Below are 21,747 nucleotides of genomic sequence, written 5' to 3'. Positions count from 1 at the left end.
TGTGTTCACTGGGGAACACACAAGCAATTTCCCTGAGGTAACAGTGGCTGAAGGACCTGAAGTTAAGGGAATTTATATTTGCCAGGAATTGGTGTTGGAGAGACTGTTAGGTCTGAAGGTTGATACATCCCCGGGGCCTGATGGTCTACATCCCAGGGTACTGAAGGAGGTGGCGCGAGAAATCGCGGATGCGTTGTTGATTATTTTCCAGACTTCGATAGATTCGGGATCAGTTCTTGCGGATTGGAGGGTGGCTAATGTCGTACCACTTTCTAAGAAAGGCAGGAGAGAGTAAAAACGAAATTATACACCAGTTAGGCTGACCTCAGTGGTGGGAAAGATGCTGGAGTCTATCATAAAGGATGAAATTACGACACATCTGGATAGTAGCAAACGGATAGGTCAGAGTCAGCATGGATTTATGAAGGGAAAATCATGCTTGATTAACCTTCTGGAATTTCTTGAGGATGTAACTCTGAAGATGGTCGAGGGAGATCCAGAAGATGTAGTGTACCTGGACTTTCAAAAAGCTTTTGATAAAGTCCCACGTAGTAGGTTAGTGAGCAAAATTAGGGCGCATGCTATTAGGGGCAAATTACTAACTTGGCTTGAAAGTTGGTTGGCTGACAGGAAACAAACAGTAGTGATAAACGGTTCCATTTAGAAATGGCAGGCAGTGACCAGTGGGGTACCACAGGGATCAGTGCTGGGACCGCAGCTTTGTACAATATATATTAATGTTATAGAAGATGGTATTAGTAATAACATTAGCAAATTTGCTGATGATACTAAGCAAGGTGGCAGGGTGAAATGTGAGGAGGATATTAGGAGATTACAGGGTGACCTGGACAGTTCAGGTGAGTATTCAGCTGCACTTTAGTCTGAATGGTTATCCACTTTGGTGGCAAGTTCAGGAAGGCAGATTATTACAGTACAAAGAGATCTGGGTGTTCTTGTACACCAGTCAATGAAGGTGAGCATGCAGGTACAGCAGGTAATGAAGAAGGTGAATAGAATGCTGGCCTTCATAACAAGATGAATTGAATATAGAAGCAAATAGGTGAGTCAGCAGCTGTATAGGCCCTGGTGAGACCACACCTGGAGTATTTTGTGCAGTTCTGGTCTCCAAAATTGAGGAAAGACATACTGGCTATTGGGGGAGTGTGCAGCGTAGGTTCACAAGGTCAATTCCTGGAATGGCGGGACTACCTTACGCTGAAAGACTGGAGCGACTGGGCTTGCATACCATTGAGTTGAGAAGACTGAGAGGGGATCTGATTGAGACATATAAGATTATTAAAGGATTGGACACTCTGGAGGCAGGAAACATGTTTTCGCTGATGGGTGAGTGCCGAACCAGAGGACACAGCTTAAACTACGGGGTAGACCATTTAGGGCAGAGATGAGGTGAAACCTCTTCACCCAGAGAGTGGTAGTTGTGTGGAATGCTCTGCCCCAGAGGGCAGTGGTGGCCCAGTCTCTGGATTCATTTAAGAAAGAATTGGACAGAGCTCTCAAGGATAGTGAAATCAATGGTTATGGAGATAAAGCAGGAACAGGATACTGATTAAGGATGATCAGCTATGATCATATTGAATGGTGGTGCAGGGTCGAAGGACAGAATGGCCTACTCCTGCAACTATTGTCTATTGTCTATTGTTATGCCAAATTCACTATTCCCAATATCTCCTTTACAGCAAGGTTTTCAATTAGCTCTTTTGATCATACAATACCAATTCCAAAACAGCCTGATCTGAAACTTGGTGCTCAACATCATGTTAAAGGAAACCATTTCACCCATGCTCGTGATATCCATTTGTCCACGCATTAGCGTTCCCTTGGTTTAATGCAGGTTTGACGCAGTGATTGCTTCGTGATTTCTGCACTGCCCAGAATCTGTTAGATTTAATTTCCTATTTATAACATGCCCAACATTCGCATTGCAGTTTTTGCTTTACTATGTAACTTTGCTCCATGTTTGCGTCTTCATGCTGATCCTAATCTCCACCTCAGCAGATCCAGTGGAATCTGAGTGACGTGGGCTCTGGGAGATTAATAGTAGATTCATGCAAGTTGTTTGGCAAGGTTGGTCTCAGCATTGATATCATGTTGCAACATCTCATCTCTTCTCAAGTGCCATTGTGACATTTTTTACCTGATCGCCTGTTACTCTGGTGGAGTGGGGGAGGACAATGATCTTTCAACAACAGTGTCTGTTCCTCCAAACAGCTGAGATTGCTGTAAACTATGAGAACCTTTCAGCAGGCTGGCAAAGTGTTACTGCTACTGTACATGATCGTAATGAGTCACTATTGGAACAGTTTGCACAGATTTAACAGTCTCACTCATGAGAGGGCATAAGAATTAACTCAGAGGTTATTCTGAAAGTACTATATTCATCATAGAATCACTACAGTTTGGAAGGAGGCTATTTGACCCATCTACTTCACACTAATCCTCCACAGCACACGCACACCCTACACAATCTCTGTCATTCTGCATTTTGCATGGTTAATGAACCCAGTCTGCACGTCCCCGATGTTTTAGATAATTGATCTAGGCCAATCCAGAAAGACTGGTCATCTTGGGACTGTGGGAGAAAACTGGAAAACCTTGCAGAAACCCATGCAGACAAGTTCGGAATATGCAAACTCCACACAGACAGCGATGCCTGACTGGAATTGAACTCAGGTCTCTGACATTGCGAGGCATCAGAGCTAACCACCAAGCTACCCTGTGTGGACGAAGGAACTCTTGTGCACATCGAAGCATTAGCAAAGCCTTGTTTCTGCCCAGTATCGGAAAGGGAACTTTCCAAGATGAAGTGAATGTGATATTTTCATATACTGACGCTTCTGTTCTGTCACGCAACATATATCGATTTACGCGAAACAGGTTTTTTTTTTTGCGTTCAACTTGAACAGAACTCACCCGTAAGAAGTTGCAACTTAACACCTTAACACGTATAAGTGGGAGCAATACGATACAAACCCACACTTACTTTGATACCAAAGCCTAAATCCAACACCTTAGCCAACTCAACCACACGACCAAATTGAACTGAATCCATAAGCGAAATTTGCTACCTGCTCCTGAGGGTATTGCTGCATCTCTCGCAGCACAGGGAAGTGATAAATCCAGTGAGCCATCAATTGAACTTGACACAAAATTCTCTGTCTGGGATCAAGCCCAGGTAACAGGAATGGGAACACTGTTTCCTTTAAACACGGGAATCACGTTCAGTCAATGTCTGTCTCCTTCCACATCACCAAGTGGAATCAACATCCTAATGGAACAGCAAGATGGGGTTGAGAGAAGTTTAAGCAAGAACTAGTTCATGTGAGGTGTCGGCACTTCTAAGGTTTAAAACCCAGATATCTTTGTTCAACGAGATGGCACTTTAACCAACTAAGGCACACGTCATATTAACGGATGAGAGAGAGACATGGGCAGATTGATGCAACACCTATTAAAATTTACAAGGATAACAAGATTTGTTTTAAAGCTCACCAATAGAAGGCAATTACACGACAAATTGAGGAGGTCAATTCAGATATTGGGCCTGGAACATTGGAACAGCAAGAGAAACGTCTTCAACCCTGTTGTAGCAGATAAGGAGGATGCTATTCAATTCATGTATCTTCATATGCTGTTTCAGATAGAAGACAATTAGTCCATCGATACAACACCATAGGACCCATAATAGACTATGCAGCACCTGTATCGTGTTACACAACAGAAGAATGAGACTATTTAGCCATCTCAATGATGAAAAACGATAATTGGAAGAAGCCACAAAGTGAGGGGAAATTGTCAGTTTGGAGCAAGGCTATTTCGCCCATTGAGTATGTTGCACAAGAACAGCAGAAAGACGTGAAGCTTGTTGAGTTTTTTTTCACGTAAACATAAGGAGGTAATTCAATCGCATTTCTGTTGAATTGGACCAGGAGCAAAACAGTCACTTTCTGAAACTCATTTCAGCGATGTAGGAGGAGACTGTTCAGGATCTCGAGCCTGTTCTCGACGTTTTTGAGAAGTCACTTGAGCCTCTTGAAACGTTGCACAACAGCAGGAAGATTCTGTAAATCCCCAAACGTCTATACAACAACACGAGGAGAACGTTCAGATCTTGAGCGGCTTGGTCAGGAAAAGGAGCAGGACATTCAGAGTATCGAGACTATAATGTCCGACACACCCGGAGTACAGTCAGCAAATGAACTAAACCAGGACAAAAATGAATCCATTCAGCCACTCATGCCTGCACACAGCAATCGGAGCAGATCTTTGAGCGTTTGCGTCTGTTATCCAGGAAATGAATTGGAAACGTAAAGTTTATAGAAATATAAGCACTTAGAATAACCAGCTCCACAAGGGGATATAAAGTAGAAAGCAAACTATTGTAATTGAAGCAGTTGTTGAAACCTGTTATTAAAAGATTAATAATAGGGGATTGTCAAAGTCCAAGTAAAGTCCATTACAGTCAATATGATTTTAAGTCGAGTATGAATTGTTTGCCAAGATTATATATAAATGTGTCAAACAAAGTGGAGAAAAAGCATCTTATAGATATATTGTAATTGGACATCCAGATGGCATTGGCATAAGGTGCCCCACGAATTATGGCCATGCAATACAAGCACCCGCTGGCTTAAAAAAAAAATTGGTTGGACAGATGATTGGCTAACCAATGAACGCCGTGCTATGGAGGTAACAGTGTTGGATTGGCTTGGACAAGGTAAAAAAAAATCACACTACAATAGGTTATAGTCCAAAGGGATTTTTTTTTAAAAACGCTAGCCTTTCGAGCGCTGCAGCTTCGTCAGGTGTTAGTGAAAATGAAGACCAGAGAGAGATAATTTATGAGGAAAAGATCAAAAGGTCATGCAACTTATGCACATAGATTCAAACCATGTAAGATGGTTCTAACATCTTTAGTCAGTGAGAATGGAGGTGAAGGGCTTTATACAGCAGTATTCAAATTTCAGACTTTATGTCAAATCACTGCCTGGAGATAACTTAAGGCATTATCGATATAAAGGAGGGGACCCTTCTGGTCAGGTAATGTATTTTAGGCGTGTGGAGGTTTTGAGTCTGTCAGTGTTTTCAACTGGTGCCAGACCCGTTTTATTTCCAAAGTAGGACTTCATAAAATGTCACATTATCTGATGTCCATATATTTTATGGTCTTAAACAAAATATAATCTATCTGCAAATACAAATCTGCAAATATATATTCACACCAAATATTTGAATATATGGCTTGTGTGCGTGTCTGAGAGAGTATAAGTGTGAGCTTGTGAAAGAGGGAGAGTGAGAGTGTGTCTATTTAAGACACAGACAGATACAGCAGAGCCCTCTCCCCACACGCTCTCACTCCATTGTTTCAGAACTTCCCCCCTCAGCGCCTCTGCTTCACTTGTTCATATTGCCGACCCAGATGGTGTAAGTACGGTCCACATGCGCCGTCCAGAATTGAGTTACAAAATGCTCAGTTCCCCGTGATCGTCTGAGGCAAATTATAGAACAACCTCGAACAAACCATCCCCAGCACCTCCATTAACGTTTCAATAGCAAAAGTTAGTCAGAAGCCTCTCAGCTTCAAGTTAGATGCCTTCTGCTGTACAATAATACTTGGGGTCATCCCCGTTACTGACTGCACGATCAGCTGGGAGCCACCAACAAAGGCGTTCAGAGAACTGGCACAGAACAAGTTTCAAAGATGTGACTCAGATACCATGACCAGGGAAAAATACAGAGGGACAGGGAGACTCACGAAAAGACAGAAACAAACAATTCATTAACTGAGAACATGTTGTGGAAATATAGCGGAAAGAAAGGCAGAAGTGTTATGCTTTGGACGGGTTAATTCAAAAGATTGAGAACATTGAAAAAAGGCTTTGCCAGGTCAACTGACATGGCACGTCACATCACATTCTGAAACTGCCTCACAGAACCAGCCCAGGCAGTAGAAACTGATACAAGGTAACAGACAAGCACATAGCTGTGCAGACAGTGGTCGTGCATTGGTCAGTAAACCAAGCTTGTGTCCAACATTGGAAGTATTTCAAACCTGTGTCAGTATATTGCTGTAATCCGTGAACTAGATATCTGCTGAACAAGTGAAGATTTGCAGCCCACACTGCAAATGACAGTAATTGGGGTTCCCGCAAAATTATGTCTGAATCTGTACGTACCAACTCATGGAAAGGTTCTTTATGTGTGCATGCATCTGTATCTGAGGCGGTGGTAGATGTGAAAGTCATTGTGGGACAAAGTACACCCATGGAAGAAATCCATTTTAATATGAGTAACTGGCAGGGGTTTGGGTAACTGACAAGGGAGATATGGATAGTCAGATGTGATGTCATGTTTGTTAATATTAAAATAATGGCATTACGAATCCCAATAGCAATATAAATCACTGCGCACAAGATGGATCAAATTTCGGTGCGATTTCAGATACGAGCCATGGAGTGTCAACCCAGATTTGCTTCTGCAGGTTTGATGCTGGAATTGTCAGCAGCAGATTATTGACATCAGTAAGACTGTATTTCATAGTTCAATGTCCCAGATAGGCTGAGCCAGTGAAATATATTCTGGAGTTGTTATGAATGACAATTAGAATGGTGAGTTATGGTAGCAGGAATCAGTTCATGGTCAAAGCGATCACCACAGCTGCACATTGTCTCTTTCAGGCTCAGATATTGGCTCGAAATTGGAGTGAGATTAAGAAAATGATGTTTGTAATCAGAACAGGAGAGACTAATCTCCACACTCACAATATTCAAATAACAGGGGCAGTGATACAATGAATCGTGGTTCACAGCTGAAACTGAAAGATCAACATAGAGACACACAAGGGACTCTGCCAGAAGGAAAGAGAGAGAGAGAGAGAGAGAGAGAGAGAGAGAGAGAGAGAGAGAGAGAGAGAGAGAGAGAGAGAGAGAGAGCATGAACAATTTGACTGATATAGATAGTTTGTGGAGTGAATATCTGGATTCAGACTCTCAATTGATACAATAGCAGCAGCAAGGAGAGTCGAGTAAATGAAAATAACAGTATTGTGTTCACAAACGGTGTATGTAATTAATAACTGAAAAGTAAGACTTACCAGGGACACCAACGATAGCCAAGATTGGATAATACATATATTGAATAATGTAAAGTACATATGTAATTCGCCCTGACAATGGCAAATAATCGTAATATGTAGAGAGAGCCCAAATTTTCCACGATAAATCCCTGTCCACTGTTGCAACATTCCGGTATAATATACTCAGATTCTGATCCATTGTTGGAACACTCCCGTGTAATGCTATAAGATTCTGATCTGTCCTTCCCCTCTCTCTGGAGCTGCTGATTCCTGCTCGTGCTTTAGTGGCTCTTACTCATTTTTTGGTATAACACTGTGAATGGAGAGCAGTTTTCATTAAAAGATGTAAACCCTCCACTGGGATAATTTGAATCCATGGAGGCTCTCATTAATCACAGTCACTGTACAACCAGTTTCAGTTAACACCTTCCTTTCATCACTTTTCATGCCCTAATAAAAGGTAACATTTACTGAGGGGGTATGAATGGAATGAATGAGAGTTTTTGAAGGATGGAACATAAATCTTTCAATGTTTTTAATCCTTCGTTCTTGTATTGGGGAATAGTGCTATGCCACTGCAGAGTGGTGCATTTTCCACCCTGTTTATACGAGACCAGCGGCAGAATGTGACTGATTGGAAAATTAACAGATATCATAAATCACGATAGCAATATTTATGGCCTATGGACATCATGTAATGCTGCACCTATTGTGAAGTACCCTGTTTCCAAATCGTATCGTAACATTTAGATATCATTTAGATCATTGGGTGGGCTTCTCCGGAACAGGGGGTAACAGTCTATCACCGTCTTTCTGAAAGAAAGTGATAGGGGGAGACCATTCAGCCTTTCGTGCATATTGCAGGAAGTCTTGAGCTTGTTATGCAGCAGTTGTTGGGTCTAAAAGAGATATGCAGAAGAATTGTCCTGATATAAATATTCAAGTTCTAAATTTGTTAAGGCCAATAATGCACGTTTTAGCGAAGCACTTCGAAAGTACTTTGGAGAGATTACACGCTGAATAATGGGATATCTTCAGAAACGAAATTACAAAGACTAGCAGCAGTATATTACTGTTCAAGAGGAGGGCAATGTTGGCAGTTTTGAAGTATTTTGGATGACTAGAAGCAGAGACTCTAGTCAAGAAACAGAACAAAATCATATGATGGGTTTGGAGAGCAGTGATCACTTGAATCCATTGAGGAATATAATGACAGCAGGTTCATACGCAAAATGGAAATCAGGGGAGCAAATGTGAACCAGAGAAAGCTTCAGTCAATAGGGTCAGGGAGAATCCAAAGGGATTCTACAAATGCAGTCAGGGCAAGGGAGTAATTGGGGAGAGAACAACAAATCCACCTATCTGTGGAACCACAGATGTTTGGTGAGATACTATATGAATACTTCATATCAATATCTGTTGTGGAGAAGCTTATGGAATCTAGATAAATTGTGGAAATAAATAGTGATATTTTGGAAAGTGTCTATAATCGAGAAGAGGAAGAGTTACAGTATTAAAATGCACAAAGGCGGAGACAGCCCGGGAACCTCATCAGTTGGAACACCAAACCCCTTGGAATGCTATGGATTTGATTGTTTGGGCATCTTAATGAGATATCTGCATCATGGATAGCCACAGACCCGGTGCCAGAAGATTGGAGGTTGGCTAATGTCGTACAATTATTTCGGAAAGGTGATAAGGAAATGCCAGGAAATAACACACCGCTGAACCTGACGTCAGTGTGGGCAAGCTCTTGGAGTATATTCTGAGGGACTGAATTACTTGCATTTGGACAACAAAGGAGTGCTCAGGAGTAGACATCAGGGCTTTGTACGTGGGAAATAGTGTGTCTCAAAGTTCGTTGAAGTTTTTAAGGAAATGATGAAAAAGATTGATGAAGGCAAAGCAAACGAAACGTCTGCAACACAAATTCCCAGCTCGGCGAACACAACCACAATACCACATAACTCTTACGATCCAAAAACATATTGCTTTCTGTCAGCTCTCCCATTCTTAAAATATGGGAGAGCTGACATGGAATTTTGCCCATTCCATAATATTTAATATTGCCCACTAAGCTTGTATTTATTGTTTTTTTTTTCTGATAACCCAATGTGTTGAATCGATTGTTTCTCCAAAATGTATCTATCGGTCAATTTCTCATACATGATTCCAATTCCATAAATCTATCTTGGCTTTCAGTCCCAATAATTTCTCTAAAACCATTTCTTTCCTCATTACATTCTTTTTTCTCTCACCAGACTTAGATATTGTGCATTACTGCAATGTTTTTGTTTGCTGGGTTTCTGCCCAGGGATTCCCAGGCAGGCGAGCTGGATTTGTTTCAGAAGGATCATGCAGAATTAATCTTTCTGCTTTGGCTTGAGACAGTAACATGCAACTTGATGTCATTTACTTGGATTTGACAAGGGAACACAAGGCGTACCATTAAAAAAAACAGGATCGCCTGGACCCAGGTGAATGAAGTAAACAACTAAGAGAAGTGCAAGGCAAACAATTGGGGGGCACCCAGAAGGTAAAAGAATACTTCAAAATATCTTTAAGTGAGGGATTGGCTTCATTTCCTCTATCAGCCAAAATGCAGAATATCAGTGCATGAAGCTTATGCTGCAAATGTGGAAATAATGAGTTCACTCGCAATTTGTGGATTGTGTGAAGTTCTGGTCACCCTGTCACATGGAAGGAAAGAATTGAACTGAAGAGAGAACAGAGGAAATTCATTAGTCTGTAAAGTCAAAGTGCAGTTATGAGGAATGTTTGGGGCAGAGCACGCTGAGAGGAGATTTGATCATCAATGCTGCTCAATATTGTGACCTCAGCAATGTTCTGTACAGCTACAGCATGACATCACAACTCCGACTCTCAACGTTTTCATTGTGACATCTCGGAAGGGGAAAGTGGGTACTGCAGATGCTCGAGATTAGAGTCAAGACTAGAGTGGTGCTGGAAAAGAACAGCAGGTCAGGAAGCATCCAAGGAGCAGGAAAATCGATGTTTTGGACAAAAAAACGCTTCATCTGGGATGGGGAGTCTGTTTGTGCTCTCTTCATCTTTGGTGAATATTATACCAGTAAGTTCTTGAGTTTGCAGGTTTCTTCAAATTTGTTCCATTTCGCAATAAAAAAAATGTGTCATGCAAATACCGGATGCAAAGATTGGTTTGAAACATGTGAAGGGCTGTTGCGAAAATTTCCGGAAATCTGCTTCTGCTAAGAATCCTGGTATTGAAAATCTCATGCGTGTCCCGTTGATTTGTTTGTCTGTCTGGTCGTTGAACAAGAAGTGGGCAGTGTGACACAGGACTAATACCTTAAAGATGCTATACTTTCTGATGGAGTTAGTGCTGTCTGTTACTTACGTCCTTGGTACCGTCTCGTAGTGCAGTCAGTGTTTCTTTGGCCAGGCAGATGTTAATAGATTTTGCTACATCGAAGGTAACCATGACTTCGTCTTCCCCTAACTTGGTGCATGGGTGATGCTGCAAAATTGTTTGGTGGAGTGGATTCAGTAGCGGAAGGCTTCTAATAACTGTTTCAGTTTTTGGTGAAGCTTCTCTGGTCATCTGTATTTCGGTGTGCCAATGATTGGCACTATTGGTCTGAAGTACCCCCCCCCCCCCACCTCCCCGATTTGTGGACCTTCGGTAATTCGTAGAAAAGGGATGTGTTGTATCTACCAGGTTTCATTCTTGAGCCGTCAGTCTTGTTCATTTCGCCTGCTTTGTGGAGATTCCGCAGTGCACTGTGATCCAGTTTTCATGCTGTGGAGTCAGATCCATTTCCACCTGTAGTCAGGTATCAGTGTCTGCGAGTACAGAGTTTGCCTTTCCAATGTACTGTGTTCTTTAAGAATGACGGCCACGTGCCCTTTTTAGCCGGTAGGATTACAATATCATTACATTTTCTCAGTCCTTCCAGGGCTTTCCTTCCATGGGTATTCGGGGCGTGTCCCTTGTTTTCTCCTGTTTAGTGCTGAAGCTGCCGTCTGTCTAATGGAATGCTCCGTTTCTTCCATAAGTCCATTGTCTTTTGGATTGGATTCCAGTGCTAATCGAAGTTGTTTTTGTTCACAAACCTGGAGTTGTCGTTCATCCTTCTGACTAAAAACTGCAGCAGTCTCACAGGCAGGATACTAGCTTCCAGGATACATGAGCAGCAAATAGCCACCAAAAGACATGAACAACTATCACTACTATATGTACGGACATGCACAGAAGGACACCACTTCGACTGGGAGAATGAATTCATCCTAGTGCGGGCTCAACAAACATACTGGAATTCATGGCGATTGATGAGACTCCCAGCTTTTGTGAAGTCTATTCAGTTGGGCATTTCTTGCGTACCTACTGGAGACAGAGAAACAGAGAGAATCGTAAAATAGAGTGATTCATTGAGTGTTACACTTGGAGAATTGTGCTGAGGCCCATAGAGACCACGAAAATCCCAGTCTCCGCCGTGGCCTCTGATACCTCATCTCTCTGGAGCGGAAAATTCTGTTCAATCAGGATCTGGAGTAGCTGCAAAAGGTGAAGGCAGAGGAAATTGGACACACATGGAGAGGGATAACACATGAATAGATATCGAGTGATAGCACCAGAGTTCAGGAAGGTATCAGGATCAAACAATTGTCACGAAGAACGTGGTTGGAATTGTATCAGTACTCAGGGGTGAGTGATCTATTCGTGGTCAGACGATGGCCGAGTGTTATTCACAAGACAGTTCAGCAAGGGATATCCATTTGATAGATTAATGTCTTTCAGGGTAGGAAATCTGTTATCAGCAGCTGTCTGGCATGTATATAATCCAGAACAAAAGCAATGTGTTTGAGTCTCTAGCAAGCCACTCACTTCAAGGCCAGCTCGGGCAAGAAACACTGAACAGCGGGAAACATCAACATCGCACGCATCAAATAAACATAACTCTGCTGGGACTTGTGTCCTGGCCAATCCCAATCAAATGTTTATGAAAAGGTATTTAAACAATCAGAGAAGACTCAGAGACATTGTTCAGGTTAAAGAACCTTTCGAAATTCAAAGAGGAAAAGGGAAGTATCGGAAAAGCATTGGAGATATGGCAAAAGACAAAGTGAAAGGAACAGGAATGGACAGAGTTTGAACTAAAATTGTACATCACCTAATAGGTTAGTGAGAGGAAATGCTGATAACATGTACATTATATATTTTTTTTCGGATAGGACAAATTACCTGAAATAAGTTCGATGGACAGACGTGGTAGAAGAGTGAACAACCTGTAGAACATAAATATTCAAGAGTATACAACAGTCCCGAGGCGCAGGCTGATTGGGAATGCAGATTGTGTAATCCTGGCAAAGGCATTACAAAAAGAAATGGTCTCAGATTATTCAGTTGAAGCCGACTGCACTCTAGGTACAACTTGTCAAAGCACCAGCAGGAGAATAGATTCTCGGCTGCTGCGCAACATTTAATTACTCATCACGGCATTAAACATGAATTATTAGAATTTGTAACAAATGCATTGTAATAGTTTTGGGAGACGTCAATCTTTCTACATTCTGGGATAGTCACACTCGCAAGAGCGTTGTTCAAACTGGACTGTGGGGAATGCTTTTTGTCATATTTCTTTGAATACCAAATAGTGCAAGTCGTTATGAACATAGCTCTCTCAGATCGATGAGGAGATGAAAGTGAGGGAATGAGAGATATCACACTGAGTGATCCTCAGCGCAATTGTAATATATTGGAATTCAAAGAGATTATGATTTTTTAAAATTACCAGTAGGTACAGCTGATAATCATATAAAAGTCGATTACATGAGTTTGAGTGGAGAACTAACCAAGCTAAACAGGGTAAACAGACTAAAATGTGCTGCTGGAAGTGAACAGTGGAAAACATTCGAAGGAACTGTGTAGCATATTCAACAGAAAGATTAAAAAAAAGCAACACAACCTTCAAAGAACTGTGTCGTTGCATCCCGAGGTCTTTCTGTTTGGTAAAACTACCCAGACCACGAACATTCATTAAACCGCCATGGTTTATATTCGCAAAATGCAACGTCTTTGAAATCTCCACCTGCTATACCTCAAAAATGGATCAGCAGTATTGTTGATCCCGTTGTACTCGTAGATAAACCACTTCACTGTCCACTCTACTACCAATTTCAATGTCACTCGTACAATTGCTATACATAACTCTTATTATCACATACAAATTGTTTATATAAACGTTGCACAACAGTGGATCCAGCACCGAACCTCACTGCTCACTGTTTTGCAATGGCCTGCACCTTGACCTCAACCCACTATGAAAACAGTTTGTCGTCATTTGTCAATGAAATATTGAATCCAGATGGTGAGCACTCCCTGGTCCTGTGTGATCTAAACTTATTAATACGTCAGGGGCGGGCAATCAACAAACAAATAACTATAGTCTCTAAAATTGCATGGCAATTGTTATAGGGAATATTGGGTGAACCAGCTCGGTCACATTCGACTTGAGGAAGAGTTAGTTCAGTGTTTCCGTGATAGTTGGCCAGTACAGTATGGAATGGAATCAATGAGGGAACAATCTGTCCGAGATCTCGTCCTATGTAATGAGGCAGGATTAATTAATGACCTGTTTGTTTGAAATCCTCTTGGAAGGATCATTGATTTTTTTAAAAAAAATTAGAGTACAAATGGAGTGTGTGCAGACAAAATCAAATGCCAAGGCCCTGTGCTTAAAAACGGGAGACTACAATAGAATGAGCGAGGACTTGACTCAAATAGACATAAAGCAATTATTTTAATGTGTATATGTTGACGAGCTGCGCAGGACATTCAGAGCATGTTTTTCAAGATGCTCAGCAAAAAAAAAAACATATTCTAGCGAAAAGAAACGACTGTAAGAAAAGGGGGTAATATGCAATGATTATCTGAGGAAACAAGGGAGACTAACAATTGAAAGAGAAGCGATACAAAGTTTCCAAAAACAGCATGGATCGAGAAGGTTGGGAACACTTCAAAGATCAACAGAGAGCCGCTAAAAGCGCTACAAAGAATAGTAAGGTAGAACATGAGATAAACTACCACAGAAGAAAATGCAGTTCCAGTTCAGACAGCAAAATGTTCTATAGTTATTTACAACACAAAAGTGTGGCGAAAGTAAATGTTAGTTATTTAGATGATGATGAGGAACATTTAGTTAAGGAACACGATAAAACATCTGAGGCATTTAGTTATGGAACATGATTAAACGACTGAGGCATTGAACAGGTATTTGTGATCGGTCTTCACAATGGAGGACACTCAAAACATGCCAGTGATCGATAAAGAGACGAATGTAGATGAAAAGAGCGTTGCTTGGAAAGCCGCTGCTTCCAAACGAAATTGCTGAAATATAACCCGGTTTTGTGTGAATTTTAACTTTGTCCACACCAGTAAAACACCAGCACCCTCAGAATTTGACAGGAGTAACAGTCGAAACGATTATTACTTGAATGGTAAAATGTTGCAGCACTCTGCTGTGCAGAGGGACCTGGGTACACTTGCGCATGAGTCAGAGAACGTTGGTCCGAAGGTGAAACAACTAATTAGGAAGGCAATTAAATGTTGTCTTTCATTGGTTGAATGGATTGAGTTTAAGAGCAGTGTGTTTTATTTTGCAACTGTGCAAGGTGCTGGCGAAGCCTGGATTACCGTGTGTTGTTTTGTTCTCTTTACTTGAGGAAGGATGTATTGACACAGGTGGGGTGCACAGGACGTTCACAAGTTCGATTTCGAAGTTGAGCGGATTGGCTTATAAGGAGATACCATGAGAATTTTGGGACTTTATTCATTGGAATTCAAACCAATCGGGGAGACCTCGGAAAAAATGAAACTATGAAGGGAGTAGAGATGATAGACGTGGAAAGGATATTTCCATTGGCAGGTGAAGCTAGGAGAAGAGGGCATAGCCAAAAGATTAGAACGAGCAGCATTCGGACTCAGTTGAGAAGGAACCCTGACACCAAAAACGCTTTTAATCTGTGGAATTCCTACTGCAGTGAAGCAGTTCACATTACTTCAGTAAACGTTTTAAAACTAAGGTTGACATACTCTTGACAAGAAAAATTAATGAAAGAGTAAGATGTGTGCGCTGATAGTTTGTTCTGAGTCCAGGAATAGATAAGCAATGACCTTATTGAATGGTGGAGCAGGCTTGAAGGGCCAGAGGACCGACCTCTGCTCGTAGTTGTTATGTTCTTTTCTTCTGCCATGCAGACCTTTGCCAAAGGCCTTGTTAAAGTCCATGTAGACAAGGTGTACTGCTTTACCTTGGTATACACTTCTCTACCTCCTCAAAAACCAGTCAGGTTTTTCAGAAACCACTTTACACGCAAAAACCCTTGCTTACTGTTGCTCATTATTCCTTGCCTTTCCAAATGCATGATGATCTATTTTCTCAGAATCTACTCCAACAACTGATGCACCACATTCATCAGTCTCATTGGTCTTTAGTGCCTGTCGATGATATAAATATATCTGCGAGCGGCTCTCAATTACCTTCTGAGCATCTCGTGAAGTGCTGTTATATGTCTGCTCATGTCCCCAGGTTGCGTAAACCTTTTAGCATTTCAAGACTTCCAGCACATCTTATTTTATAACGTGAACACTTTCCAAGATATCACAATTTATTCTCCGTGATTCCTGAGCTTCCTATCATTCTCAATAGGAGGTCCTACAGCAAGATATTTGTTTCAGATCTCCCCCATCAACAGTGGATACACATGGACAACCTCATTGAACTTTAAGAGGCCCTAATCTCTCCCTAGCTAAGATTTAACCCTTATTCAAATTGTTCCAAACGTTTCTGGATCTTCCAACGTCCCCAAACCGAGAGTCCTCTACCACATCTCTATCAATTCTGTCATTAATGGTCACTCCAAAATGTAAAATCCAAACAGGTTTAAAAATATTTCCCTTCCCTAAAATCATGTGTATCCCATTGTTTCTAAGTGTGCAGTTATTATTTATTGTCATAGCCTATCTATTACACTCTAGCTTTTCCCAACTTACTGCCAGGGGCTAGCACCGTTTGGTTTCACACAAGGACATTTGAGAATTCTTGTGTAAGTGGCAGCTTACAGGTCAGCGGGTAATAGAACATGTAAACAAGATGCTGTAATTTATTACAATGGGAATGGATTGCAAACATAGGGAGGACTTGCTAAAATTATACAAGTACCGAATCAAATGAAGCACAGAATAATATGAACAGTACTAGTGTCCCAGGGAAAGAAATTCTGGCTTTGCAGGCAGGGCAGAGGATGATCGGTTGATCTTGGGGCTGGACCGATATTCTAATCATAAGGGGTTGAGTCAGTTGAACTTGAACACACTGTAATTTAGAAGATTGAAAGAGAATTTCAATACACATCCAAGATTCTGAGTGCATTTGCCATAGTAGAAACTGGGAGGTTAGAAAATAGAATAGTACAGCACAGCAAATGCCCTTCGGCACTCCATGGCTGTGTTAATCATGATGCTTGTATCAACTAATACCATCTGCCTGCACGTGGCTCATATCTCTTTAATCTCTGCTTGTTCGTATTTCTGTCTGAACCCCATTTAAATACTTTGCTAACTTTTCCTCTGCTACATTATCCTGGGCAGCTTCCACCCTCTGTGCAAAAAAAAACTTGTGTCGTTCATCTCATTTAAAATTGTCATTTTCACCTGAGACTAAGGCGCCCTAACATTTGATATTTCCACGTTGGAAAAGAGATTCCGAACATCCAGACTATTCACGCCTCTCCCAATGCCATATATCTGGACCAGGTCGCCTTTGAGCTTCCACACTCTAGAATAACAATCCAACTGTGTCCAACCTCTCTTTACAGTCAACACCCTTGCATACAGGCAAAACTTCGACTTCTCCTTGTCACATTGTTATTCAGGCAACATTCTGGTAAACCTGTTTTGCACCTTCTTCAAAGACTCCGCATCCTTCCGATCGTGTGGCGATTAGAACGACACATACCATTCCAAACTGAGCCGATTGAAGCTTTACTCAGTTACAGCATGACGTATAAACGTCTGCAATTAATGCTGCGAACGAGGGAGGCAAACATGCCGTGCACCTTCTTTACTATCACATAATGCCGTGTTGTTATTTTCAGGAAGCTATGGAAATGCAACCAAGACCCATCTGTATAGCACAGTCGGTTGTTTGTAATGTATTTGACTCTACCATTTGACTTCCAAAATGTTTCGCTTCATACTTGTCACGAGGAAATGCAATTTTTTTTTATTTCTCCAACCAGTGTTCCAGCTGATCGACATACTGCTACAGTCTTATACATCCTTCCTCATTATCCACAATACTCCCAGATATCTCAATAACTAATTGTCTTTCCACATATCGTCAGTCAAATTACTAATCAGAGCGCTGACGTTTTCCCCTTAATCACTGATATAAAGTACAAACAGAGATTGCAGCACTGATTCTTGCACAACATCCCTGACCACAGACCTGTAAACAGAAATAAACCGTCCGATACCTGTGACAACTGTGACAAAGAAAATTTTGTATCCAACTTATCAATCACCACGGATTCCATAGATTGTGATTTGAATTTGCAGACCAACCTGCCATCGTCAAGTGGTTTAGTAATGTTAATGGAGAGAATCTCCACAACCTTACGCTGAATAATTATTTTTGCCACATCGTTTTGTTTTACTTTGTGTGAGAATCTGTGACCAAAGACAATCAAATCTCAGCAAGATCCTACTCCTCAATAAGGAGATGAGGATGAATTTAGCCTCTCTGTGGGTATTGAATCTGTGGATTGCGTAACTGCAGAGGGCTGTCGAGGCTAGGTCATTAAGTATAATTCCGACAATGATTATCAGATTTTGGTTAGTCCGGGAAAGAAGGGTTACCTTGAAAGCCGCGATGAGAATGCTGGTAGTGTTTCAGTGATAGTGTGTGTTTGAGGGTTAGTTGGGATTATAGAGTTACAGAAGTCTGAAGGCGGTTGAGTTTCTTACAGGGTTAAAGGCAGTTACCAGCTGTCAGAGAATGTCAGAGAATCGCGCAAGGAAGGTTTTACAGTTTGGAGCAAGTTGCAGACTTGGAATGCCTAGATGAGATTTCAGAGGGAGGGACAGCTGTAAGGCTGTGGATCGTTACAGTGGCCAAATTGAGCCGGGTGTGGAAACATTCAGTAGAGCCGAGAATGTGGTAGATTTAACACCAGTTGTGGAGTCTGGAGAATATTACACGAATGGGAATTATAGCATGGATTGGAGAATATTACAGGGATATGGAGGATGGGGTGGACTGGAAAATGTTACAGGTTTAGGGAATATTGAATGCTCCTCGGATGGGATACATAGTCTATGTAGATTTCAGTAAGAACTTTGATAAGGTTCCATATGGCAGGCTGCTCTGGAAGAATAGATTATATAGAATTCAGAGGGAGCTGACAAATTGGATACAAACTGGCTTGATGGTAGGAAACAGAGGGGAATAGTGGAAGGATGCTTGTTGGACTGGGTGTTTGTGAGTAGTGCGGTTCCGCAGGGAATGGTGCTGAGGCCATTCCTGTTTTTTTTTTATCAAAGACTTCAATGACAACGCTCAAGCATGATGAGGAAGTTTGTAGATCACACTAAAAAGGGCAGTATCGTGGGCAGTGAGAAAGTTTATGAGAAATTATGACAGGTGGGGAATTAGGCTGAGTAATGGTAAATGTGGTTTAATATAGATACGTGTGAGGTCTTGCATTTTGTAAGATCAATTAAAGGTAGAATTTCCATGGTGAATGGCAGAGTCTTAAGCGTGCACTGGAAAAGAAATACCTTGGCGTTCAGGTGCACGGTTCTCTGAAAGTGGAGTCACAGGTACACAGTACAAGGAAGGAGGATTCCGGCACACTGCCCTTCATCAGTCAGGACATGAAGAACAGACGTTGGGAAGTTATGTTGCAGTTGTACAGGATGTCAGTGAGGCCGTAGTCCGATCATTGTGTTCAGTTTTGTTAACCTTGCTATTGGGAGGATATTATTAAACGGGAAAATAGTGCCATCGAAATTTAAAAGGATCTATCTAGTTCAAAGTTTGTGCGAAGATTTGTAGCTCGGGCGCTCGTTGTTGTGATTCTGTTCGCCGAGCTGGAAGTTTTTGTTGCAAATGTTTCGTCCCCTGGCTAGGCGACATCATCAGTGCTTGGGAGCCTCCTGCGAAGCGCTTCTTTGATGTTTCCTCCGGTGTTTATACTGGTCTGTCCCTGCCGCTTCCGGTTGTCAGTTTCAGCTGTAGTGGTTGATAAATTGGGTCCAGGTCAATGTGTTTGTTGATGGAGTTTGTGGATGAATGCCATGCCTCTAGGAATTCCCTGGCTGTTCTTTGTCTGGCTTGCCCTATGATAGTAGTGTTGTCCCAGTCTAATTCATGTTGCTTGTTGTCTGCGTGTGTGGCTACTAAGGATAGCTGGTCGTGTCGTTTCGAAACATGAATTCGACTGGGACAAATATGACAGTGGACAAGAGGGCATTAAACTAGCCACCAGGATATATGAGCATACACCAGCAACCAAAAGTCACGATCAGCTATAACCGGCATCATGCACATCAACGATGAGGGACATCAGTTCGACGAGGACAATACTTCCATCCTGTGACAGACTAAACAAACACACTCACGAGAACTCCTGGCATTCCAACCGGAACTCTATCATCAAAGGCATCCACATGGCGGAAGAGGCCAGCACAACAATAGAAAAATAAGGCTGAAACGTTCACAAAATGGTTCAGACAGAAGTGCCAAAAGGATGATCTATTTTAGTCTCCTCCAGATGACAGTTTTCTACTAACTTGATTCAGTTCGTGTGGTATCTCTAAGCAGGCTGCAGGTTCTGGATAATGCAAAGGCTGTGGGTCTTAATAACATGACATTCAACCAGTTCCTGCTGGGTTACAGCACTGGCATCGACCTGACAATGTGGGAAAGTATCGAGTGTGTCCTGTGCATGCACAGAAAAACATCACTCACTGACTGCCCTATTGGTCTCACACCTATCATGAATATTATGATGAAAAATGTCATCAGCAGTGGTGTCAAGCAGCTCTTTCTCAGCACCAACTTGTTCAGTGAAGCTCAGTTTGAGATCTGCCAGGGCACTCATCCCCTGGCCTTATTGAAAACTTGGTTTAAACATGGACAACAAGAAATCACACAGCTAAATTCTCAGGTGAGTCAAGAGTGGCTGCACTTAACGTTAACATAACTGCTCTTGATCAGGTGTGAAATCAATAATTAATTGCTAAATTGGAGCAAATGAGAATCAGAGAAACGTCGGTACTGGTTCAAGCTATACCTGGTACAAAGGAAGATGGTTGAAACCAGCCATCTCAGCTCCACGACAGCGCTGAAGCGATTAACTCGGGGAAGTGTTTCTGGGTATGCCTGTAGATCAGAAATGGAAAGGTAAGGCACCATAATCTGAAGAGATTATGTGGTTACGCTCTTATTAGACAGAGACAATCTGTAGTATTTTAACTGGACAGTGAGTGTGCCACACAGAAAGGAGTGGCTGAGTGAAACGATACTGTGCAGGACAGTACAAACAGTCAGTGCAGAAATTGAACCAACACTGTTGGCATGAATCTGCATTACAACTAGCCATCCAACTGATTGAGCTAACGACGTCCTCACTGGACTCCTTAGGGAAAAAATAATAATATTAATCTGTTCAGATATGCTGTTACACACCTCTGGAGTAGGTGGAAGTCGAAGCAAACTTCCTAGCTCAGAGAGAGTGTCTTTATCAGTCAGTTCTTAGAGTGATGTCTGTTCTCGATCTAACAATCTTTAGCTGCATAATGAAAAACTATCTCTCCATCGTAAAATCACAAGTGGGAGTGTTTTCCAATGATTGCATAATATTCGACATGATATGTGATTACTCAGATATGCAAAATATGCAGGCGCATGCTTAAAAGCGACAAGTCACCTTATCCTTACACACATGTCAGACAACTATCACCTCTAACAACACATTCAATGCTATCGCCACAACAGAATTCAGAAGGACGAATATACTGGATATTACTGTTAACCAGAACTGGATGGACCAAATAAGTTCATTATCCATTCCAGTGATGGGCTTAAACTGAAACATTTCGACTCTCTGTACCTCAGTTGTTGTCTGACATCCTGTGCTATTCCGGAACCACACTTGCCAACTGAAATAAATTCATTGTCTTTAAGCGTATGTCAGAGGCTATGAATCCAGTAAAAAATACATTTCCTCAAGATTTCTGAAAGCCTATCCGCCATCATTTTGACACATGTTGAAAATGCGTGTGATGAGATATACCCCATGTATCAATATGAGCGCAGCTTCACTCCTCATCGACTGACAGTTACGAGCAACAATCCCTGCCTTTTACATAGTTCTCTGCAGAAATTTACCGAAGCCTCTTACAAAGTACCCCTGAAAAACCACGATCAAGAAGGACATGGGCAGCAGATACATGGGAACACCAGAACAGTCAATACTTAGCCACCCACCATCCTGATTGGGACATATATTGCTATTTCTCGGTGTCACCTGTACAAGTTCCCTCCCTAAGGGTATTGTAAACGTACCGACAGCGCATGGTTTGTCGTGGTTTATTGTGGCAGCTTACC

The sequence above is a fragment of the Chiloscyllium plagiosum genome, unplaced genomic scaffold, assembly GCF_037043375.1.
Source record: "Chiloscyllium plagiosum isolate Xiang-an unplaced genomic scaffold, Cpla_swu_hap1 HiC_scaffold_40, whole genome shotgun sequence".
Lineage (NCBI taxonomy): Eukaryota > Metazoa > Chordata > Chondrichthyes > Orectolobiformes > Hemiscylliidae > Chiloscyllium > Chiloscyllium plagiosum.
This window is presented reverse-complemented; position numbering follows the sequence as displayed.